The following is a 26,952-nucleotide window of genomic DNA, read 5'->3' on the forward strand; positions in this document are numbered from 1 at the left end:
TGAATGTTCACTTTCTTATCCAATTATTGCACTATGTACAGCAGTATTTCTTATTGTTTTTAAATGTATTCTAAATTTTAACTTTCTTTAAATTATTGACAATGGTGTAGACTCTATACTTTAAGATAAGGGGGACAGAGTGGTGAATGGATTAATACAGTTTGCCAGACTTATTGCAAACAACTGCCTTCTTTCCTAAATTTGGTAGAGAGATTGAAATAAGTTTCGTTGTTATTAGAAGGCTTCTTATCAGATGAAGATCACTGTATTTAGAAAAAAAGATCATCTTTCATCAATCAAAACAGAAATGTGTGTGAAAAATGAAGAGCTGGAAAAATACAGCTTAAAAAATTTCAGAGTGAGGGGGCCAGCCCTGTGGCTAAGTGGTTATGTTTGCGCACTCTGCTTCACTGGCCCAGGTTTTCTCTGGTTCAGATACTGCCTGTGGACATGGCACCACTTCTCAGGCCACACTGAGGTGACATCCCACATGGCACAACTAGAAGGACCCACAACTAAAATATACAACTATGTACCTGGGGTATTTAGGGATGAAAAAAAGCAAAAGAAAGAAAGATTGGCAACAGTTGTTAGCTCAGGTGCCAATCTTCAAAAAAAAAAAAAATTCAGAATGAGAGAAGTTGCGAAAATTATTTTGCTTTCTTTATTTTCTTTCTTTTTCACTTAATAAATCTATGCATCTGGCAAAAATAAATAGTAAAAAAAAAATACTAATGTCCTAGTTGTATTTTCTTGAAATGTAACTATAAAGACAATTTCTATTTCAATAAGGAATGCATGTGTTATTAAAACAAGAGGTTTATCCCTAACTTTAAGGGTACTAGCATATTTTCTTAAACAGTGATATTGGCACAGACCGCCATCAAACAGTGTTGCTCATTAAAGCAGAAAATGAATGTGCTGAAAGGATATTGGATATTATGAGGAACCTGGGGAACTAGTTGTGAAAACACGCAGGAACCAAAGAAAATAAGAGTGAGAATCTCACTATAGGAATTTTGCTTCACATAAAATTGCCAGCCACTTGCACTGCCAGCTGTTTTGAATAATCTCTCATTTTGCTTCATTTTCAAAAGAAGCAAAAGTCAGGAATGGAATGTTTGTTTAGCCTACAGCGGTGCACATAACCAAGCCTTAGTTTCTAGGGAGCAATGAGAGGAAATATCTATCTCCTTAGCCTTAGTTATGGGACCTGAAAAGTCACTGCAGCATTCTCTGCTTCCAATTCAGTGGAATCACCATTGGGTACTTTAGAGGACATATTGCTCTTTTGCTTAAGAAATCCTCTAAATTGCTGAGCCAAGAGTTACAGATCAGAGAAGAAACATTTTTATGAGTGTGTTATCAGTTGAATACAGTCCATCTCAGGAAGTCCATCCTCATACAACTTCCTTGAACCTCCCCTTTCATTACCAATTTATTCCTTCAGGTTTCTGATCTCCTGGCCAAAACAAAATAGATCTCCTCTACTAAGTAATGTAGACGAAAAATGTTCATTTCTGGAAGCTGTACTAATTGGATAAATTCTTCAATATTATCTAATATTCTTTGGAAATTACCTAGTCTGGGGTAATAATACTGCAGTAAACTCTTCTTTGGCATGTAACCACTACAGCATGTAGAACAAGGCAGCCAGCAGGCTCAGTTTTTTTTTTTTTCTTAGCTATTCTGTTAATTGGTCATAGAAAGGTCCCTTGGTGCTACTTTGTGCTGGAAAAGTAACTGAAAGTTTCCTGAAAATTGCTTGGGGCTTCAGGATTTGCTCATGCCCAGCTCCACATATGCAAATTCCAGGAAATAATAAGGTTCTTCCCAGCCTGACTTGGTCACTAAAAGAACCTTATATCTTCATGCTTATAATAAAGAATTTAGGGCATATAATAACCTGGTGTACATTGGCCAGGTATTCTATCTCAACCAGAACCCAATAGTAAGACAATGTTTATTCCTCAAAATGAGAGAGATAAATTTGCTGACCAAAAATCTGATTCAATCAAAATCTCTAAAGGCTTCTCTGCTACTGCATATAATGCCTAGATATGGCAGTATCAATTTTGCGACAACTGTATGAAAAGGGCTGAGGTATAGAACTGCTTGCATTGCGGTCTGAAGCACCCTTTCTTGCTATGCATCCTATACAACATTGTCAGCTTTGAAGAGGACCTAGTGAGTAAGTCAAAAGTTCATTCACCCATATAAAAGATGTAGTCTACAAAACTGAAAGCAGTTTATCTATATGTTGTGTAGGGGAGAAAGATATTTCCTCTACCTGCTCTAGGTCCTTTTGCTGGCTGGGCTACAAACTAAATTCTCTTGAGACAGATTAACAGAGAAAATTAAATAAAACTTTATAACATGTATACATGGGAGAGACTCATACAAACTGAACAACTCGACAAAATGGTGGAAGCTCTGACCTTAAATACCATCCTCAGCTAAAGACAAATGAATATGTTGGGGATAGGGGAAGTCATTTATGGGAGATTACCAGAAAAACACAGTAAACAAGAGTAAGGTTATTATTTAGATTTAAGTCCTTGCCTTCTGCACTGATAAGAGTTTCTAGAGATAAGGGCACCCCCCTCTTCCTGGTACAGAGAGTGAGACACCTTTACAGATGGAGATTTCCTATACAAATGTAAATGTCTCATAACAAAGGTAAGTAAATTCTACTTTTCAGAGTTTCTTTCATGTCTGCATCTTTTAAAAGGAATCAGCCCTAAATAATCCTCATGCCTAAGAGTCATATCATGGGGTGGCCAATTCCAGTCCCAACAGTTGCATCTTTTATGTGTTGGGGAATATAAGGTTTAGAAAAGGCTACCTCCACTTAAGGAGTTGGTGATATGTGATTTACAATGAGAAACACGTACTTGAGAAACTCCAGTTTCTAGCACAGAGCTTCCAAAACCTTTGGAATTTCTTAAGTGGTGGGAGAGATAAAAGTGTATTTCGTTATGTTAGTTAGCTGACTTTTGGAATGCCCCTAGATCACATAAGGATGGACATTGATTTCCAGGGGAACAAACCCTGTGATTAAAAATTTTAGTTTCACCCCTTGACCTCCCAGGGAGAGAGGAATGGGGCTGGAGGTTGAATCAATTACCAATGGTAAATATTTTAATCAATCCTGCATATATAATGAAGACTTCAGAAAACTCCAAGCCAACAGGGTTCAAATAATTTAATATTTGGTTGACACATGGAAGTGATGGGAGAGTGGGATGCTCAGAGAGGGCAGGGAAACTCCATGCTCTTTCACCATACCTTGCTCTATGCTTCTCTTCCATATAGCTGTTCCTCAATTATGTCCTTTATGATAAAGCAGTGATCTATTAAGTAAATGTTTCCCTGAGTTCTGAGCCACTCTAGCAAATTAATCAAACCCAAGGAAAGAATCATGGGAACCTCTGTTTTATAGCCATTTGCTCAGAAGCAAAGTGACAACCTGGACTTGAGACTGGCATCTGAAGGGGGAGGCAGTCTTTTGGCACTGAGCTCTTAACCTTTCGAATGTAGTGCTATCTCTGGGCAGATAGTGTTAGAATTGATCTTAAGCGTAGGAAACCCAGCTGATGTCCAGAACATTTCTTTCATGCTGGTAATGAGGGGAACCCTCCCTCCACATATTGGAAATTGTGTGCAGAACTCTGAATAGAGGACATCCTAACATGCCCCAAATAACTGGCCCCAGAGAAACAAAGCTTCTAGATTGCTGATATTTCCAGTTGTGCATATTATATTGTAGGGGAGGAAGAGAAATCCTCTAATCTCTAGGTCCTATTGGCTGGGATACAAATTAAATTGACATAAGACACAGTAACAGAAGAAAAATCAAATAAGTTTAATAACATGTATACATGGGAGAAACCCAGGAAAACGGTAACTCAGTCAGATGGAGGAGCTGTTACCTTCACTATCAACTTCAGCTAAGGACAAAGGAGGATGTTGGGGGTGGGGAGAGTCAGTTATGGGAGATTACCAGAAAAGCACAGTAAACAAGATTAAGGTTATTATGCAGATTTTTCTTGTCTTCCTCATTGATAAGAGTTTCTAAGCTAAGTTCATCCTCCCTTTTCCTGGTACAGAGAGGGAAATGTATTTACAAATGGAAATTTCCCCTACATATGTAAATGTCTCTTACAAAGGGTAACTTCTACCTGGTTTTCAGAGCTTTTCCCGTGTCTGTAGTTTTTAAAAGTAATCAGCCCAAAATAATCCTAATGCCAAAGAGACACATTTTGGGGTGCCCAGTTCTGAGCCCACGCAATATTCTGGTCTTCAATATTGTGAATAATTGTATCCTTTCTTGAGATCGTGAGAGGTAAACTAATTTTTATTTTTCCTGAACCAGGATTTACATATTTAAAGGCAAAATTTTGAAAATTATTGTTTACCTTGCCAAGAAAAAGCAAAATGATTCAGGAGATTTGTTTTTCTTTTGTGACGTAGGGAGGGAGAAAAAACATTATCTAGCTTGAAAGCTGCATACCATGTACCATGGACTGTACTGCAAAAGGACCGTATTTGGAATAGTAGTTATAAATGGAGAGAGTCAGCTGAAAAACTTCATAAAGAATAGTTAACTCATATTTGAAGATTCATTCATTTTCTGTACTTGCAAAACTAGACAGCCAAATTACAATCATGTAAGAATCATTTTCACTAAGTTTTTTATATTGGTACTATACAGTGATGGGTTCACTCAATCAGCCTGGGCTAGCCAAACTCTTCATATTCCAAAGATCTTAAGGGCTGGCCTCTGACTGGCTCCTGAATGATAACCTTTGAACCTTGGAATACTCTTCTTGATAAGAGCATTTTTGGGGACTGACCCAGTGGCCCAGTGGTTAAGTTCCCATGTTCCGCTTCTTGGTGGCCCGGGGTTCTCTGGTTCAGATCTCGGGTGTAGACATGGCACCGCTTGGCAAAAGCCATGCTGTGGCAGGCGTCCCACATATAAAGTAGAGGAAGATGGGCATGGATGTTAGCTCAGAGCCAGCCTTCCTCAGCAAAAAGAGGAGGATTGGCAGTAGTTAGCTCAGGGCTAATCTTCCTCTAAAAAAAAAAAAAAAAGAGAGACCATTTTTGGATCATGGAGCCCACATCAAACAGTTTATGCTAATGGTGTGATTTCTGGTGAATACCTGGGGGATTTTTGTACCATTTGTGCTAGGCTGTATCAGACTGAACTCTAACGTGGGGTGCTTGGAGTCTAAGAAACTGAGGAGAATTATGTGTGCTCTCCATGCCTATGTACTGACCTCCAATAAAACCCTGGACTCAAAGACTTAGTTAATCTTCTCTGGTTGGCAGTACTTCAAACAAGGCATTAGACAACACTGCTGGGGAAATTGAGTACTGTCTGTGCAACTCCACCAGAAGAGGACAAGTGGAAGCTCATACCTGATGTCTCCTGGACACCACGTACTCAACTTTTTCCTTTGCCAATTTCAATGTATCTATGTATATGTTAAAAGCCATAGCTCTAAAAACTATTCTGAGTTTTGTGAGTTCTCCTAGTGAATCATTGAACCTAGTGTTGGTCTTTGGCACCCTGACACAAGTACTAAATTCAAACAGTTTTCTCAAAATTTTTTTCTCTTTTTTAAATTAAGATTTCAAACATATTTTTATATTACGTAAAATTTGAAAATTTAGTTCATTCTAAAATATAAAATAATTTTTTAATTAGCATAAGAAATAAATGAATACATATAAATTCACTGCCCATATTAAATACAAACAAAGAACTTCTAGTATTGCCAAAACTGGAAGTTCTCTCTGATCACTCCCATAACCCTGCTCCCTTGACAGTGACAACCACTCTTCTATATCTTTTATTATTCCTGAGCTTTCAATTCTAAAAATAAACTCATCCATATTCCTAAAATTATATTTTTAATAAATCTCCCCTTTTATTTTTGAATATTATAAATGTGATGTCATATAGTTTGTCCTCTGTATTGCTTTTGTGTTTCTTAAATATTATGTTTCTAACATCCTACCACATTCATACATTTTCCTGCACTCTTTAATTTCACAACTTCGTAGTATTCTTTTTCTTTAAATCATCAAAATTAAATTGCCTGTTACCTTCTATTATGACCAAAGATGATGCTTTACATGTCACTTGGTGCACAGGTACAAAACCTTGTCTATGTGCATCCCCAGATGTGGCATTGATTGGATATACGGTATACCTATGTTCAACTTTAAAATACAAAAAGCTGTTTTCTAAATTTCTTGTTCTTATTTATACTCTCAACAATAGCGCATAATACCTCAGGTTTCATAGTCTTGCTGACACTTGTTATAGTCAGAAATTTAACATTATTTTGCCAGTGTAGTTAGGGTGATGGAAGCTTAAATCTTTTACACATCTGAAATTATTTTTTGTCCATCATTTTCAGTAGGGATCTTTTCTTTTCTATTTTTCTTTTTTCATTTTTTTTTTTTTTGGCTGAGGGAGATTTTCTCTGGACTAACATCTGCTGGCAATTTTCCTCTTTTTCTATGTGAATCACTGTCACCAGGGCCACTGACAGACAACTGGCATTGGTCCATGCCTGGGAAGCAAACCTGGGCCGCCAAAGTGGATTGCACCAAACTTGGCACTAGGCCACTGGGGCTGGCCCAGGATCGTTTTTCTTTTGAATGCAGGCAGCATATTTATATATATTTTAACATATGTTCATCCTCAAAGACACCTTCTGACATATTAAATTTTAATTTATATGTGGATCTGTTTCTGTACTCTCTATTTTGATCATCAGGCTATTCAAACTTTTTTCATTGGCAATCTTGCCTTCATACAATTGCATTGATATCTGCTAGATACTTCATCAAGAATGGCTTGGTCTTCTTGCTCTGGGTTATTCCACAAAAAATTTACAATTGGCTTGTCACTTTTAGAACATATTTAAGTTGTTTTTGGAATTGTGTTGTATTTACAGACTACCTTTATAAAACTTATATCTTTAAATATTGAGTCATCCTCATAAACATAATGTCGCTGTTTATTTAGATTATTTATTTAAAATCTTTTAATTATGTTTAGTAATTTTCTCCATAAAAGTTTTGAGTATCTATTGTCAGATCTATTTTCCTAAGGACGTTGTGTATTATAAATGTTATCCTTTAAAAGATTACATTCTACATATTTTCTACAGTTAATATTCAGATTAAATATTGATCCTATATTCAGCAATCCAAACTCTTTTATTAATTCTCATAATTTGTCATTTTATTTGTTTACATGAGTCTATCCCTTATATTTTTAAAATTTTGGGCTTTTTTCTCTGCCAGCTGCACCCTCCAGTGAATTGTTACCTACAATTTTCAACATTGGACATCATTACCTTTTATATAATTTTAAATTGAGTATCACCAACCGTCTATTTATTAGCTTTGATTATAAGATGTCAATTCAATCTGAAGTACTAATTGAAATGATGTTTGAACCACCAAATGCAATACATCTGGGTTACCCTGCACCTTTATTGATTTAAAGGATGATAGAAAAAAACTCATTTGCAATGATAAATTTTTGGAACAAAAATTTAAGCAACTAAATTATAAACTTTTAGCCATTAAATTGCAAAAGAAGACATTACATTAAAGGTGACTGTCCACCATTTTTGAAAGCACTGCCATTTTACCTTTCTAATTCACAAACTTTGGGGGCTAATGATGCCCCCTGTTGAGACAGACTAACCATTCAAAGTGAATACCCAATGAGTCTCATTAACAAAACAGTCTGGTGCATCTTTTAGCTTAAATTCAAAGGGAATAAAGAGCTATTATTAATGAATAGTTAATAAATTGTAAATATTATGAGCAATTTTTATCCTGAGAGAAAATTAATGAATATATGGAAAGATATGAGGACTTCTCCACAACTTTTTTTACTTCAGTATAATTAATCCCTTTGAAAATTGTGAATTACTACGTTTTGCATTGGGGAAAATATAGGGCTCAGCACCAGAATATTTCCTAATTATTTTATTTCTTATCAAATCTCAAGAGAAATCAATAGACATTGCAGTTATTTAATGAGTCAACATATTTTTCCTCCTTCTATTAAAAAACACACATACATTTCAGCAACAGAAACGATGAAATAAAGGACCTAATTATCTTATATTTTTAATTTACAATTTTTACATGCATTTGTCTTATTAAGTTCAATAAACTTATTAGAGTAAAACATTAGACTCCTGAGGTTAATACTTAGATAAGTGATGTACACAAAAATGTTCACAATCTAAGAACTGATGAATCTAAGTCTAATCATTTATAAAACTGACAAAATTTTTTAACCTATATTGTAAAATAAAGTCAAGCTTAGTCATTCATTCGTATATCCACATTTATTGAATGTCTACCACATGACAGACACTCTTCTATTAAGCTGATCAATAATTGTAAAGGTCTCTGCTCTGAAAAAGTTCATCAGAAAAATAAACAAAAATGTGAACAAGTAACTGAAAATGATAAATTCTATTAACTTGTCCTATGAATAAAATTGAGTAAGTTTTATGAGACTTCATTCGCCTTTGATGTTGAACTCTTTAAAAAATTTTGATTACAGAGTATTTAAACAAACAAACATCTCATAAAATCAAAATGTGTGGAGATCTGAATTTATAAAAAATGAATATCATCTTTATCAGATAACTCAGTGATTAAGAAAGATATGCAGCTCATTCAAAATAATCCTTTAAAGCTCCATTTCATGTAGTTTTTTGTTAATAGTTGAGTGACATGTGAAAATATACAACTTACCCTACATACCATAAACTGTAATGTCCCTTTGATGAGTACCCAATTTATATCTAGTCAGCAGACTATAATTGTCTGAACATTAGAGTTTACCTCTTATGCATCTTCTGGGAAAATCAAAGTCTCTATTACCTCATAAGATAATCAGAAGGAAAAAATTATAAATAAAACATAAATACATAGAAGTTTGCATATATGTGTAAAATTCTTCAGAGACGTTATTAAGTTAAGGATTAAAATAAATCCATTAGATTTAGCTAAAAGCGAGCCACTGATGGTATCCAAGAGAAAACTATCAGTGGCAAAGACACAGTACAGAATGTAGGGGTCTCAAACTTTATGATTTCTCTACCCAAAGACATATTTCCAAGTACCTCTGTCTGTGGAAAATAATCCTAATTGGCTTAACGTTTTAGTCTCTAAAATATTTACTTTTATATAATGCAAATGAATACATTATAAAAGAAATACAACAACATTAGTTATAGTCAAGGAAATTTTCCCAGCTGCATTCCAAGTCAGTCTGAGCATTTTTAATTTGCTACTGCTGTAGTAGCCTTTTGTTTTCTATTTTTCCTGTATATCATAAGATGAGACATCAGTGACAGAACGGTAACGTTTTCACCTATGAACATTATAACCCCTGTTAATAAAATGAGCCCATAAGATGTTCCCCTAAGTCTGATAAAGTCACAGAAGTCACAGCTGCTTCAACCAGTTATCATGGTGAGGAAACTGAAGACAAACACCACACAATTCTTTTGGGTTAAGGATCAGGATTTGGGGAAGTTTATAAGCCAGAGATCTTCAAAGGGGGAAACATATCACCTCACCTCTTCATTAATCTATGAAGTGATGGGAAAACCATTAGATATGTAGTGAATTTGCATTCCAGAAGACAGCCCTATCCCTGTTGCTTATTGTTTTATGGGGTGAGTATGTGTGTGTGGACTTACCATCAAATGACAAATATGATGAACTCTGGTGCCAGAGTCTGGATTTGAGTCAACTGTTGAGCAGAGTATTGAGAAATGTCAGTTGCCTAGCATCTGAAAACCTGGGAACTCAGGGAAAGATTCAACCCTCTGCTGGAGAAAGGTCTAGATCATATAAAAAAGTCACCAGTTACCTGGAAACTCTGAAATGACTCCTAGGGTAATAGTCACAAAGTCCTGCCTGCTCATAGTTATTGTAGATTTGCTAAGAGTTTAAAAATCTGGATGATATTAAATAATATAGGTTTCTATTAAATTCAAAGCCTTTAAAGTTTAATGGAAAATTAATTTCTAAGTTATAAGAGTCCCATCAATCTTACAAGCAGTTAACATTTGTTGGGAAATATAGTTACACCTTCTACTATTCCATCAGGTTCAAATATTATACACTTATATACATATCTTAAAAATAAATAGAATTCCTTCAGGAGTTGTTTAGAAAATAAAAGACGATTGGTTATGCACACAACTGTAATCCATATTTGGGTTAAGGAAGATTGAGTCAAATCCTTTTTTAAATTTTCTGATTAGAAATGATATTACCTAAGTGGAATGAAAATATTGTTATATGTGAATACATTCATTCAGCTATGGTAAGATGTAAAATTAACTGTCAAATGTTTTAAGAAATCGTGACCATATTACTAGGTATGTGTGTGTGCTAACAAGGAATATGCATATCTGGCACTATTTGTGCTAGTATGATTTCATAGAATTTCATTTATTATAGTAAGAGATTTGATTCCCCTCCACATATGTATGATGAATTCCTTTAGATGTGCAAGTGTAGGCTGAAATCTGTTATTACTGTTATTAGTATTGTAGCATGAGGTCTTAAATTGTCTACTTATAAATTTAATTCCTTAGATTTATACAAATTATTTATTTTACTATTACTTCTTGTTACTGCAAAGAGTTTGCCTTTTAAAGTGAAATCAAATATAAAATGACACCTTCCATTTAAAATACTTGAAGAGGGGCCGGCCCCATGGCAGGGTGGTTAAGTTTGTATACTCCACTCCAGTGGCCCAGGGTTTTGCTGGTTCGGATCCTGGGAGCAGATATGGCACCTCTCATCAGGCCATGTTGAGGGGGCGTCCCACATGCCACAACTAGAAGGACCCACAACTAAAAGTATACAACTGTCTACTGGGGGGATTTACTGGGGGAGAAAAAAGTGAAAAAAAAAAAAGATTGGCAAGTTGTTAGCTCAGGTGCCAATTTTCAAAAAAAAAAAAGACTGATTCTTTCTTTAAAAAAAAATAAAAATACTTGAAGATTTTTAATTAACTAATTTTTTAAATGAGAGCAATCACTATGCAAAGGTTCCTCAAAAGTGATTGTTAAGATTATATATATATAAAATATGCTTTTAATAAAAGTTATAAAATTTATAGTCAATAACTGGATAGATAGTGAATAAACATGTGTGCAAACAGAAACCAGCTTCAAGGGCATAAAAAAATCTCATAGCAATAATTATCCTCAACTTTCTGAACCCCAAGGAAATGTTATATATCTCACTTTACAGTTCCTCATGAACCACACATAGCCTTTTGAAATGTATCCTCATACTCACTATTGGTAACTTTTGCAGATACTATGTTTGGACTTGACGTTTTTAGCAGGAGTGGAAAGGACAGCAAATTTTATTATGGACTGCACTAGCAGTCGTTTCAGAGTTAGGAAAAAATCTGGATTTCTTGCAGGTAAACTGTTATACAAGTTGTAGCTAAAGATAATAAAACAAAAGATCTGGCTTAAAAGAAACAATTGAGACTCTCTACCTTTGGACTATATCACACATATGGAGGGCATAAATATGCAAAGCTACATGTTAGATGGTCTTCTAAGAATGGATTTATCTTTGAATAAATACATGATGTCAGTCTTACTTCAACCAAATGTCATCCATCTTATAGTCTTGTAAATGATCTTTTCTGGCCACTGGAAGATCTTAATTACCAGGTGAAAGAACAGTATATGACTTTTGGGGCAACTACATAGGAGAAAAATGAATAAAAACCAGTATTTCTGCAGAAAGGGGATACTGTGTGTGGAAAATAACTCATAAAAATAAAGACGCAAAACAAAAAAACCACTAAAGCTAATGGTGACTAGTCAATTTTCTTGGATATCTTCATAAATCAGGGAAAAGAGGTACAAAACTCAGGTGTTTGTGCATCTTTTAAGTATATCTGAAGTGAAAGGCTGTTATATGAAATTACTAAGACAAAATTCCAAGAAATGACCATAAATATGTTTAGTTTATGAAAACATGTTTTAAATATTTTTGATCTACTTTATGGAAACCATCATTGATCCAAAAACATTTAATAAGCATATTTTTGTACTCACACATCCTCCTCATTTAGATTTTAAATGATAGAAAATATAGACACAACTTACTAGCCTATAGGAAAGTACTTTAGAAATTTTAATATTCCTGAGTAAGTGCTTCAAGAAAACCATGATGGAAAGTGTGCCATGAAAGGAAGCCCAATTGAATGGCTCATTTTACAGCCAAAACATTTTATTGTGTGAATCTAAGGCATAGCTCCTTGCAGAGCTTGATTTTGGAACTGGCTTGACCTTACCTTCCTACCCAATTTGAGGCAGGGAAGCTAATAGAGAGAAACAGTAAAGCGCTGGACACATTCAGGCCAAAGTGCAAGTGCATCAAATGTACAGGAGAGTGAACTTTAACAGTATATGCACCCACTTGCAAATATGACCCAATCCTATTCATTGATCCTTCAGTGAAGAGCCCAAGTCTAGTGTTCACTACTAGAATCTAACCTTGTAATTAGCCTTAAGTAGAAGTTGTCTTCGGTTTTTTTTTTTTGGATTTTTTTTTATTGAGTTATTGATAGGTTACAATCTTGTGAAATTTCAATTGTACATTAATGTTTGTCAGTCATGTTGTAGGTGCACCACTTCACCCTTTGTGCCCACCCCCCACCCCACCTTTCCCCTGGTATCCACTAAACTGTTCTTGGTCCATAGTTTTAAATTCCTCATATGAGTGGAGTCATACACAGATTATCTTTCTCTCGCTGGCTTATTTCACTTAACATAATTCTCTCAAGGTCCATCCATGTTATTGCAAATGGAATGATTTTGTTCTGTTTTGCAGCTGAGTAGTATTCCATTGTATATATGTACCACATCTTCTTTATCCATTCGTCTGTTGATGGGCACTTAGGTTGCTTCCACATCTTGGCTATTGTAAACAGTGCTGCAATAAACATTGGGGTGCACAGGACTTTTGGGATTGCTGACTTCAGGCTCTTTGGATAAATACCCAGTAGTGGGATGGCTGGATCGTATGGTAGTTCTATTTTTAGTTTTTTGAGGAATCTCCATACTGTTTTCCATAGTGGCTGCACCAGTTTGCATTCCCACCAGCAGTGTATGAGGGTTCCTTTTTCTCCGCAACCTCTCCAACATTTGTTGCTATTAGTTTTAGATATTTTTGTCATTGTAACGGGTGTAAGGTGATATCTTAGTGTAGTTTTGATTTGCATTTCCCTGATGATCAGCGATGATGAGCATCTTTTCATGTGACTATTGGCCATCAGTATATCTTCTTTGGAGAAATGTCTGTTCATGTCTCCAGCCCATTTTTTGATTGGGTTGTTTGATGTTTTGTCGTTGAGTTGCGAGAGTTCTTTATATATTAAGGGTATTAAGCCTTTGTCAGATATATGACTTGCAAATATTTTTTCCCAGCTAGTGGGTTGTTTTTTTGTTTCAATCCTGTTTTCAATTGCCTTGAAGAAGCTCTTTAATCTGATGAGGTCCCATTTGTTTATTCTTTCTATTGTTTCCCTTCTCTGAGAAGGCATGGTGTCTGAAAAGATCCTTTTAATACTGATGTCAAAGAGTGTACTGCCTACGTTTTCTTCCAGAAGCCTTGTGGTTTCAGGTCTCACCTTTAGGTCTTTAATCCATTTTGAGTTTATTTTGGTGAATGGTGAAAAAGAATGGTCAATTTTCATTCTTTTATATGTGGCTTTCCAGTTTTCCCAGCACCATTTGTTGAAAAGACTTTCTTTTCTCCATTGTATGCCCTCAGCTCCTTTGTCAAAGATAAGCTGTCCATAGATGTGTGGGTTTATTTCTGGGCTTTCAATTCTGTTCCATTGATCTGTGCACCTGTTTTTGTACCAGTACCATGCCGTTTTGATTACTGTAGCTTTGTAGTATGTTTTGAAGTCAGGAATTGTGATGCCTCCCGTTTTGTTCTTTTTTCTCAGGATTGCTTTAGAAATTCGGGGTCTTTTGTTGCCCCATATGAATTTTAGGATTCTTTGTTCTAATTCTGTAAAGAATGTCATTGGGATTCTGATTGGGATGGCGTTGAATCTGTAGATTGCTTTAGGTAGAATGGACATTTTAACTATGTTTATTCTTCCAATCCATGTACATGGAATGTCTTTCCATCTCCTTATGTCGTCATCCAATTCTCTCAGAAAGGCCTTGTAATTTTCATTATATAGGTCCTTCGCTTCCTTAGTTAAATTTACCCCAAGGTATTTTATTCTTTTTGTTGCGATTGTGAATTGTATTGTATTCTTGAGTTCTTTTTCTGTTGGTTCATTACTGGAGTATAGAAATGCTACTGATTTATGCAGATTGATTTTATACCCTGCAACTTTGCTGTAGTTGTTGATTACTTCTAACAGTTTTCCAATGGATTCTTTGGGGTTTTCTATATATAAGATCATGTCGTCTGCAAACAGCGAGAGTTTCACTTCTTTCCTCCCTATTTGGATTCCTTTTATTCCTTTTTCTTGCCTGATTGCTCTGGCCAGGACCTCCAGTACTATGTTAAATAAGAGTGGTGATAGAGGGCATCCTTGTCTCATTCCTGTTTTCAGGGGGATGGGGTTCAGTTATTGCCCATTGAGTATGACGTTGGCTATGCGTTTGTCGTATATGGCCTTTATTATGTTGAGGTAGTTTCCTTCTATGCCCATTTTGTTCAGAGTTTTTATCATAAATGGCTGTTGGATCTTGTCAAATGCCTTCTCTGCATCTATTGAGATGATCATGTGGTTTTTATTCCTCAGTTTGTTGACGTGGTGTATCAGGTTGATTGATTTGCGGATGTTGAACCATCCTTGTGTCCCTGCTATGAATCCCTCCTGATCCTGATGTATGATTCTTTTGATGAATTGCTGAATTCTGGTTGCCAAAATTTTGTTTAGAATTTTTGCATCTATGTTCATCAGTGATATTGGCCTGTAGTTCTCTTTTTTCGTGGTGTCCTTGTCAGGTTTTGGTATCAGCGTGATGTTGGTCTCATAGAATGTGTTAGGAAGTGTTCCATCTTCCCTAATTTTTTGGAATAGCTTGAAAAGGATGGGTATTAAATCCTCTCTGAAAGTTTGGTAGAATTCCCCAGGAAAGCCATCTGGTCCTGGGGTTTTATTCTTTGGGATGTTTTTGACTGCTGTTTCAATCTCTTTCCTTGTGATTGGTCTGTTCAAATTGTCTGCCTCTTCTTGAGTGAGCTTTGGGAGATTGTATGAGTCCAAGAATTTATCCATTTCCTCTAGGTTATCCATTCTGTTGGCATATAGTTTTCTTGTAGTATTCTCTTATAATCTGTTGTATTTCTGCAGAGTCTGTTGTTATTTCTCCTCGCTCATTTCTGATTTTGTTTATTTGAGCTTTCTCCCTTTTTTTCTTTGTAAGTCTGGCTAGTGGTTTGTCAAGTTTATTTATCTTCTCAAAACAACAGCTCTTTGTCTCATTGATCCTTTCTACTGCCTTTTTTGTTTCAATAGTATTTATTTCTGCTCTGATTTTTATTATTTCTCTCCTTCTGCTGACTTTGGGCTTCATTTGTTCTTTTTTCTCTAGTTCAGTTAGGTGTGGTTTAAGGTTGCTTATTTGGGGTTTTTCTTGTTTGTTAAGATGTGCCTGTATTGCGATGAATTTTCCTCTTAATACAGCTTTTGCTGTGTCCCATATGAGTTGGTATGGCATGCTATCATTTTCATTTATTTCCAGGTGTTTTTTTATTTCTTCTTTAATTTCATCAATGATCCATTGCTTGTCCAGTAGTGTGTTGTTTAGTCTCCACATCTTTGTGCCTTTCTCAACTTTTTTCTTGTAATTAGTTTCTAGCCTTATAGTACTATGATCTGAGAAGATGCTTATTATTTCAATTTTTTTAAATTTGTAGAGGCTTGCCTTGTTTCCCAAAATATGGTCTATCCTAGAGAATGTTCCATGTGCACTTGAGAAGAATGTGTATTCAGCTCCTTCAGGGTGGAGTGATCTATATATGTCTATTAAGTCCAATTGTTTTAGTTTTTCATTCAGCTCCACTATTTCCTTGTTGATTTTCTGTCTGGATGATCTCTCCATTGATGTGAGTGGGGTGTTGAGGTCCCCTACTATTATTGTGTTGTTTGTAACATCTTCCTTTAGGTCTGTTAATAGTTGCTTTATGAATCTTGGTGCTCCTGTGTTGGGTGCATAGGTATTGATAAGCATTATTTCTTCTTGATGAAGTGTCCCTTTGATCATTATATATTGTCCCTCTGTGTCTCTCTTTACCTGTCTTATTTTGAAATCCACTTGGTCTGATATGAGAATTGCAACACCTGCCTTTTTTTGCTTACTATTTGTTTGAAGTATTGTCCTCCACCCCTTCACCCTGAGTCTGTGTTTGTCCTTGGGGCTGAGGTGTATTTCCTGGAGGCAACAAATTGTTGGATCTTGTTCTTTAATCCATTTTGCCACTCTGTGTCTTTTTATTGGAGAGTTCAATCCATTCACATTGAGAGTGATTATTGATGCATGTGGACTTAATGCTGTCAATCTGTGGCTCATTATCTTGTTTCCCTGTGTTTCTTTTCCTGTGTGCTTTAGACTATCCATTTAATACTGCAATTTCTTATGCTGGGTTTCTTAGATTTTTCTTTATCTATGATTTGTGACTCTATTCTGTACTTTATTTTAGTGTCTACCTTGAAGTTTGTATTTAGAATCTCGTGTATAATATAGTCTATTCTCTGGTGGCCTCTTACTTACTCAACCAATACTGATTTAGACCCTTTGCTCTTCCCCTCCTAAATAATTATTTTCATTTTTTATTCCAACTTGTCTTATTAATTTGTAGTTAGAGTGCTAAGATCGTCCTTGTTTTGGTAGTTTCCTTATTTTTACCCTAATGCTATAGTTGAATATTTGCTCTCCTGTTCTGGTTCTATCCATCGGTCTCCCTAGTCTGTGGCTTGTGTCCGCTTTCTCCCTTTTTTCTTTTTTCAAGTATGAGAGCCTTCTTGAGGATTTCTTGTAATGGAGGGCTTTGAGTTACAAATTCCCTTAACTTTTGTTTGTCTGGAAAAGATTTAATTTCTCCCTCATATCTGAAGGAAATTCTTGCTGGATAGAGTATTCTTGGCTGAAGGTTTTTATCCTTTAAAGCTTTGAATATATCACTCCATTCTCCCCTAGCTTGTAGGGTTTCTGTAGAGAAATTGGCTGACAGTCTGATAGGGGCTCCTTTATAGGTTATTCTCTTTTTTTTCGTTACTTCCCTGAGTATTCTCTCCCTATCATTCCTATTTGCCAACTTTACTATTATGTGCCTTGCAGTGGGTCTTTTTACATTGACAAATCTAGGAGATCTAAAACCCTCCTCTACACACATTTCTCCATTGATCCCTAGATTTGGGAAGTTCTCTTCAAGAATTTCGTTAAGCACACTTTCTGCTCCATTTTCCTTTTCCATATTCTCGGGAATTCCTATGATCCTTATGTTCTTACTCCTCATTGAATCCATTATCTCTCGGAGATTTTCCTCATTTTTTTTTAATTCTTAGTTCTCTTTCTTCCTCTGTCTGACACCATTCAGCCTGTCTGTCCTCGATTATGCTGATTTGCTCCTCTAGGTTGTCTACACGGGCATTCAGGGAATCCGTATTCTGTTTTATCTAGTCCATTGTGTTTTTCATCTCAAGTAATTCTGTTTGATTCTTCTTTATGATTTCAATCTCTTTTGTGAAGTAACTCCAGAACTCGGCTTGTTTCTCTATCTTTCTCTCTACCTCATTGAGTTTTTTGATTATAGCTGCTCTGAATTCATTATCACTTAGTTTACCTAATTCCAAGTCCTCAGGACTTAATTCTGTGTTTTTATTGTTTTCCTTCTGGTCTGGGGCTTTTATAAATTGCTGGATGGTAGAGGAGCGGTTTTTTCTCATGGTGGTAGAATTCAGTTGCAGTTACAGCCTGTCGCCACTAGATGGGGGTCGAGAGTGGCGTGTTAGCTCTCCGCCTTGGGGCAAGATGGCTGCGCCTACTGGCTTTGACTCACAAGCGCCGGTCTGTGTTCAGATCAGTTCTGTTCTCTGGTCTCCCAAGGCCCTTGATTTATAGGGTCCCCGCGGACGGAAGCTTTCCCCCCCGTCAGCAGGTCTCCACTGAATCAGCGGCAGGAGTCCTGGATGATCCCCCAGTCGCATGGCCCCTCCCCCCGCTCCTTCCCGACCCTCGCCACAGCCATCGCAAACTCTAAGGGAGGGAGCGATGTTCTCTCCTACCGTTCCAGCACCTCCGAAGGTGTAAAGCTAGGTTTATGATCTCCTCCTTCTTGGTATTGTAGGTCTCTAACGAGCTGGCATTATGTTTATTCTCTGAAATTCAGTTCTTCCAATCTTTTGTTGTATTTTGGAGGGGAGAGAATCCCGGGTCAGCTCACCCTGCCATTTTGCTCCACCCACTCTCTGTCTTCGTTTTGATATATGAAAAAGGCTCCACACAACTAACTTCTTCATATCAAAAAGATAAACCATTCCATTCAAAGCAAAAATTGTGAAAGTGTAGGTCTGGAGGTCAACAAAAGTCACATCAGTTAAGAAGCACCTTATGATGTCTTTAAGGGAAAAACAAGTTGCTAAATTTTCTGAAGACAAGTTCATTAAAAATATATGTTAATGGAAGCATACCAAAATTCAACTTTCAAATATTGGATATTAAAGTTCCCTAATTGATAAAATGAAAATAATTTTTAGTTTAGAGAGATTAGAAACACAACATATCAAAAATCATGAAACAATGTTAAAGCAATATTTAGAAGAAAATTTATACATTATATTTACATTATAAATCAAAAAAAATTTTTAAATGAATATCCAAAGCTTTCATTTTAAGAAAGTGGGTGAAAACAAAATTAAATCCAAGCCAGTAGAAGCAAGGAAATAGTAGAGATAAGAACAGACATCAACGAAATTGAGAATGAAAACAACAGAGTAAACCAGTCAAAGCAAAAACAATTTTTTTGAAAAGATTAATAAAATTGTTTAGCCAGAATGCATACAACTCGGTAAAAAAGATAAGTCACAGGAAAGAAAAAAATAGAGAACATCACTGGATACATTAATGAAATTTATATGTATGACTTAAGGACGATAATCGGATTTTATCTGCAATTTCAGGCCAATAAATTTGACAACTTACACTAAATGGAAAATTGTTAACATGCATGATTGGCCCCATGAATACAAATTTATTTTAACATTAAAAAATTAATCAAGACAATTCACCGTATTATCATCCTAAATAATAAAAAAAATCTCAATAGAAACAGAAAAAAATTATTGGATATAATTCAACATTAATTTGTAACAAAATATCTCAGCAAATTAAGAATAATATGGAACTTCCTGCATGTTATAAAGGGCAAATACCAAAAACTCTACAGTTAACATAATACTTAATGATGAAAGAATGAATGTTTTCCTCCAATATAGGAAACAAGACAAGAATGTGTGCTCTCACTACTTCCATTCGACATTGTACTGGTGGTTCTAGCTGTGCAATAAGGCCAAAACGGAAAAAAAAAAAAAGAGAGAAAAAAAAGAAATAAAAGTTGGAAAAGAGAAAGAAATAGTATCTTCTTTCAAATTTTTAAATGTGAAAATTACCATTTGCAACAGCAGCAAAGCATGAAATACTTATGAGTAAACCTAATGAAATATGTAGAAGAGCTTTATGCTTTCAACAAAACATTGATGTGAGCAACTGAAGAACCATATAAGTGGAGAGATGAAATGTGGCCATGACCTGGAAGATTCATTACTCCTAACACATTGGTTGTCTCCAAATTGATCTGCAGCTATAAAGTGACACAAATCAACTTCTGGCAGTCCTGTTGTAGAACTTCAGAATCTGAAACGAAATAGTAAAAGCAAAGGCCAAAAGTAGTCAAATCTTGGAAAACCTGTTGCGTGATTTCAACATGTGATTCTGATATCTGATTTCAACATGTGCTATAAAGCTACAGTGATCAAGAGAAGCAGAAAGAGTTCAGAAATTGATCCACACATATGTGGTGAATTAATTTTACAAATTACCGAAGTAAAACTATAGAAAAAGGATATTCTTTTGGAAAAAAGGGTAGTTAATCAAATGAACATTATTTACTAAAAAAAAAAAGAATAAGAAAAGAAAAGAAGAAGAGAAGGGAGAGAGAGAAGAAGGGAGAGAGGGAGGGAAGGAAGTAGACATGAAAAATAGAAGGAAGGAAGGAAGGAGATTAGGAAGGTAGGAAAAAAGAAAGGAAGGAAGAAAAGAAAGAACCATAAATCTTACAAGAAATTGCATTTCAAAATCCAGGGAAAAGCGATACGCCTAAATATAAAACCTAAGAAAAATTTCTTGAATAACACATAGGAGAAAATCTTCTTGACCTTGAGTTAGGAACATTTTCTTATATATTACATGAAAAGCACAAATATATGAGTAAAAGGTAATAAGTTAAACTTAAAATTATAATCTGCTTTTAAAAAGATACAGTCAAAAAATGAAGAGCTAAGCCACAAATTAGAAAAAATACTGGCAAAGTGCATATCTATTAAAGACTTTTGTCCCGAATAAATAAGGAATTCTTATAACTCAATAATAATGAAACAAACAACCAAATAAGGAAGAGGTTTTCACAGGTATTTCACCGAAGAAAAAGTACAGATAGCAAATAAGCACATGGAAAAATATTCAAAATGATTAGCCAGTATGGAAATTCAAATTAAAATCACAATGAGAAATACATTCCTAACCGTTAAAATAGCTAAAACTTTAAAAAAGGAAAGGAAAAAAAAAGAAAATGCCAAGTGCTGGTGACGATTTAAAGCAATAGGAACCCTCAAACACTGCTGGGATCAATACCAAACAGCACAATAATTTTGTTAAAGTTTGTCAGTCTCTGAAACAACTTATACGTACAATGGGTTCCAGCAATTTTACTCCTATTTATCCGAGATAAGTTAAAACATAGGTCGACACAAAGAGGAGATTTATACATAATTTTTCTAAATTGAAGGTAGACCAAATGGCCATCAACTGGTGACACATTTATTGTATGGACATCTACTTAGTAATAAAAGAAAAAAACCCTGATACTGTAAAAAGAACATGATTGAATCTCAAATACATAGTAAGCCAGATTCAAAAGGCTACACACTGTTATTGGTTCACAAACTGGCCAGGTACAAGTAGGGCAAGAAGAGAATGAAGAAAGAGCCAGAGCACTCCAGATGGGTAAGTGGAAGTTTTATTAAGCGAGGAAACTTACATAAGAGATTTGTCTTGGGTGACTGCAAGAAGAGTAGATCTCTGCACTTGCTTGCCAAAGCTTAAAATTTATGTAGAGGCCTTAATAGGCTTCAGCCAAGTATTTAGTCCAGATGGTCTCAACACCTTACTCTCTCAAGTCTGTGTCCTTGACATTCCTACTACAGGAATACTAGGTGGAATGTACATTCCAATGACGGTGGAGACGGGAAGGAACCTTTGATTACCTGGGGCCGGCTCATGGGTCAACCCGCAGTCACGTCCTCTTGATGACCTCCTCCAACAACTGTATAATTCCAGTTAGGTCACATTCTGAAAATGGCAAAAACAGGACATGAATCACACCAATGCTATCCCAGTAGCTGTAAGAGGCTGGAAGAGGGATAGATTGTCTATAAAGGGGAACAAGGGAATTTATTAGGATGGAGGAAATATTCTGTCTTGATTGTGGTGTTGGTTTCAAGACTGTTTGTGTTTGTCAAAATTCACCAAACTGCAAACCTGCAAGTGGTGGTAATTTACTGTAGGAAATCTATGGCACAATAAACCTGACTTTATAAACCTGACAATTTCCAACTCATTATTTTACGATTTTAACCATTTCTTAAATTGAAATATTTTTTATTTATTGTTCTTTCTGCTTCTTCCTGAATGAAACTCCTTTCAAGATTTTCAATTATAACTTTTTGTGCAATAAATTCAATCTCCATTTTTATCCTTGTTTTCTTTAGGGTTTAATAATACCTCTTTTTTCTTCATAAATTCTCTTCTTCCCTTGCTTCCATAATAACTCACTATACTGATTCTCCTCCTATCTTTCTTCATTCACTTTTCTGTTTGCCTCATTACAAATTATTTTTATGTACTCCCATTTCTTAAATTGTTAATTTAGTTTCATACATTAGTAAATAAGGATTATGTATTTGACAGATGTCAATCAGGGGGTAGTAGTTTTTAATGGCCTGATGGTGATCTTTGCAAGCCAATTTTTAAATAGTATCTTGCATAATATCACAGATCTTTCTTTAGATGCAGAGGGACTCTACCTGCTTTGATGATTGGAAGATTGGATTTACTAAAGATACACACACACACACATATAATGTACACATATATTTGTATATATGTACATTATGTGTATATGTACATGCATATGCATGTATATATTTATAATCTTTTAAATGAGTAAAATAAAATGGAATTGGACAGGAAAATTAGGTATCTAAGTATTAATCTTTTCTGTTGAAGATGGTGCTTAAGTCAATTCTTCTGCTTCCTAAGAGTTTGTCCATTGGAAAGTCATTTAATAGCTTAAAGTCTTGCTTTCCTCTTCTACAAAATATGTAAAATAACGTCAACCTCAAAGGCTGATGTAAAGATTAAGAACTTAACTGGAAAATTGTAATTCATTACTTGATGCATTATGAATTCTCTATGCAAATAGACCACCCGTGCATATAGATACACAATGTAGTTTATTTCACCTTGTTTTACTTGTGCATTTAGATCTAGAAAATCTATAATTTCATTCTCCTGTAGGCTCAGAATCACAGACAATAATTGCAAAGAGTCAACACAAGTCTGAAATCATAAAATAAGTTTATTTTTCTTATCCATTGCTCAGGTTATAGTACTTCTTTAAACGTTGTACAGTGGATTTATTAATTTCTCCTTCTCATTAATTTCACTCAAGAGCACAGTTGGATTTCAGGTTAAATTTACCCAGATAAAGGGAGGGGCACATACACACACGGGCAAAGGGAAGAATAATAATTTGGTCCTGGGCTATGGACCCTTTTGGAATAAGGTAAAAACACAAAGTAAAAGGGACTGTAAATAGCCAAATATAATTAATTTTATTTTTTACTTTGGCAAAGGACTTTAAAGTAACATAGAGATCAGGAAGCACTTCATAATGCAATCCCTGCATAATGTTTGATTGCATATATCTTCATGTGATCATATTTTATTTTCCTTTGAGACTGAATTTTCTGCTTTTAGAGGACTGACTTCACAATTAAAACTACTATAATCTACTCTCCATGGTTACTCAATCCTCTTTATAGAAAGCAAAATTAAAGTTCAGCAACATGTATTTGCTTAGAAGTAAATTTACTCAAATTTTTACAAATAAATAATTCAAATTTTTACTTCATTTTATTTCACTTAAAAATAAAATTTTTCTTCTTTTTATTTTTAAGTCTGAGAACCTCTAATAAAACATAAAATACTAGACTACATAAATAAGACACTGGAAATGAAGCTATAAGGATTTGGTGCAGTGGACAAGTACTGTGTCTGCTACCACATGACATTAATTTGATAGTGTACTTTGTAATGACAACAATTGTCTGGTTCATTTTTATTTTTTTAATTCTTCTTTTTTCCCCCAAAGCTCCCCCGACCCAGTACGTAGTTGTATATTCTAGTTGTGAGTGCCCCCGGTTGTGCTATGTGGGACGCTGCCTCAGCATGACCTGAGAAGTAGTGTCATGTCCAAGCCCAGGATCAGAACCAGCGAAATCCCGGGCTGCCTAAGCAGAGCACTTGAACTTAACCACGAGGCCAGCCTCCTGCTTCATTTTTAAAACACTATGAAATCATTCTTAAGAATATGACAGATGTCAAAATATTGGTTATTTGGAAAGGTCAATATTTTTGCTGCTTGGGTTGCACAAGAGTGAGTTCTGGGAGGCAATGCACAAATTTTGGAGTTAAAGAACACACAGAGTGGTCTTGAGAAGAAAAAAATACAATTCATTTAAACTCACATACTTGTTTGCGAATGGGAGGGAATTCAGTAAGGATATTTTCCTTGCATTTTGGATGTGGGCTGGTAGAGAAAGAATAGAACAACATATGCTGCATTTGCAGAACCTGAAGTGAAATATTTGGACTTAGAGCAGTGATTTGAGAGGTCTACTACCCAGATTCAATACATAAAATTGTTTATTATATTCAAATCCTTGCCCATTTGTCCACTAACTTTCCTCTTTCTTCAGTCATCATACTTACAATGGTGTATTATTCTAGGCTGTTTTTTCTTTTTATGTGTAAATAAGCTCATTAACATTTCTACTCTCTCCTGTAAGTTTTGGAGAGGGAAATATTTACACCAAATGCAAGTTTAAGTAAACTACATTTGTAATAAATGACCAGAAAAAATTAAATTTCACTGACTGAGTTCATCCTTTTGGGATTGGCAGACATCCTGGAGCTACAGAACATCCTCTTTTTGCTCTTTTTTGTGATTTACACATTTACAGTTTTGGGGAATGTTGGGATGACCCTCTTAATCAGGATTGATTCCTGACTTCACACACCCATTTACTTCTCCCTCGCTAACCTGCCCTTTGTGGATGTTTGTTATTCATCCACCATCACCCCAAAGATGCCAGTGGACTTATTATCAGAGAAGAAAACCATCTCCTTCACTGGCTGCTTCCAGCAGATGTATGTACTTCTTCATTGCCGTGGCCACAACTGAATGCATTCTCTTTGAGCTAATGGCCTATGACCATTATGTGGCCATATGAAACCATCTCCTTTACTCGTTGATCATGTCCAGGGCACAGTGCCTTAAAATGGCAGCAGGGGCTTTTCCAGCAGGATTGTTGAACTCCATGGTTAACACGAGTTATGTAAGCAGCTTGCCATTCTGCAGTTCCAATGTCATCCACCACTTCTTCTGTGACAGCCCTCCACTTTTAAAGCTCTCATGCTTCAGACATACACTTGAATGAAAGTATCTTTTCCACTTTTGCTGGTGTGAATATGGTCAGGACTCTGCTGGTCATCCTCACCTCCTATCCTACATTCTCTTCTCTACCTTTCATATGCATTCATGGAAAGGGAAGCACAAAACATTCTCCCTGTGTGCCTCTCACCTGACAACTATGATTTTGTTCTGCTCCACTTCCATCTACCTACATCTGAGACCCAGTTCCAACTACTCCCTGAATCAAGATAAAGTGGCTTCCATGTTCTTTACAGTGTTGATCCCCATGTTGAATCCTCTGACCTATAGCCTCAGGAATAAGGAAGTAAAGAAGGATATATAGTGTGATTACCAGGAAAAGGATCCCTTCATTTCTGTGATTGTTTGATAATTTTCCAGAATAAATAGAATATTTGATGAACTTTCAAAGCCTGGTTCAAGCCTACGGTTTTTCATCAGAAAATGTTTTCTTTTTTAAGTAATTGTGTTCTGTGATATTGTAATAAGTATATGTATCCAATTAGGTATAAGGTAAATTACCAAACTTATATAAGTCCATGGAAATTTTATCTAATCATTGTATATCTTCCCTGAGTCCTCAAAAATTGGCAATGAAATCCTAGTTTGGCAACAAAAGGGATTAAGTGTTTAGAGACAAAAATCACAATATCACATGAAACTATCTATGTAGAATATTTTTAATTGTCCATTTATTCTCTCTCATACATTCTTTTTTGCCGTTTATGATTTTAAGAGATTGTTATATCACATATGTCAAAAATGTTTTAAATTTAAATAGATTTATTTTTTAATTTATTGAATTATCTCTGAGGGAGACACTTAAACCAGATTTAAGGACTTTAGTTTTAATTGCACCTTGAACTCTCCACCTTTTATTTCTCTTATCCCTCTCACACACATATATATATTCCTTAAAGAATAAGTGTGAGTTTGTGAAAAACTATGCAATCAAGAAAACTGCTATCTGACTAGAATGCACCAATTACAACAGCTCTCCTTCTATTAGCTTCCCTTCTCCTCAAAAATTTCCAATATTTTTCTCACTTCCTCTCTTCTAGACTGACACGTGCATGCAAAGCAGCATGCACACATGTTCAGCTGCTGCAAGGGTTTAATCAGTGCAGTGTTCCAGAGTGTATAGATTAATGTTCAATGGATTAATCCAAACATGCTCTTTACAATAGGCTTATGGATTTCCTGCATAAAGAAATATTCCATCAATTGCCAATAAAAATAAAAATTGATCTTACCATTAAGGCTAAGCATTATTAATATAGAAGTAGACAGGGAGTTGGTTTAAAAGAGCTCTGGAGCAAACTGAGTGAGTCCAGGGCTTGATAAGGAGACAGCCATACTTATAGCTTTTTGGAGAGAAATTCTCCATGTACCTACCCTTACGCTTGTTGCTGATATTGCACCTGATAGAAATTGTGATGTTCAAATCATCTGAAATGCGGCATAGCTGACCTCATGACATGTCACAAAAAGGTCATCCAGCTTGACCATCCAATACTCTTAACAGTCCATGTAGGTGACCTTTGCCAGATGAATGTTCATGAAGGCACTGCTGTTGCACGTGCATCTGTGGGATATGCTTTCACTCCACAGACACACAGTGGTTACCTGGCCCTAGAGGCTCTGCAGCAGAATGGTCAAGCTGTTCTCAAAGATGGTTTGCTCTTTCACTGAGTGACTTACCTAGATTCTTCTGCACCAACTGGCTTCTCATTGGGTAATTCTCTTTCCCTGTCCTGTGTATTTAATGGAATCATATATAGGATCACAACATTTCACAAGTAAATACTCATATTGCATTCTTTC

The 26,952-nt window shown here is 35.5% G+C and overlaps 1 pseudogene; it reads left to right on the forward strand.

The window, feature by feature from the left end:
- Positions 1-24,543: 24,543 nt before the first annotated feature.
- LOC139074574 (olfactory receptor 5F1-like) lies at positions 24,544-25,490 on the forward strand (annotated as a pseudogene).
- Positions 25,491-26,952: the final 1,462 nt, after the last annotated feature.

Source organism: Equus przewalskii, chromosome 11, assembly GCF_037783145.1.
Source record: "Equus przewalskii isolate Varuska chromosome 11, EquPr2, whole genome shotgun sequence".
NCBI classification, from domain to species: domain Eukaryota; kingdom Metazoa; phylum Chordata; class Mammalia; order Perissodactyla; family Equidae; genus Equus; species Equus przewalskii.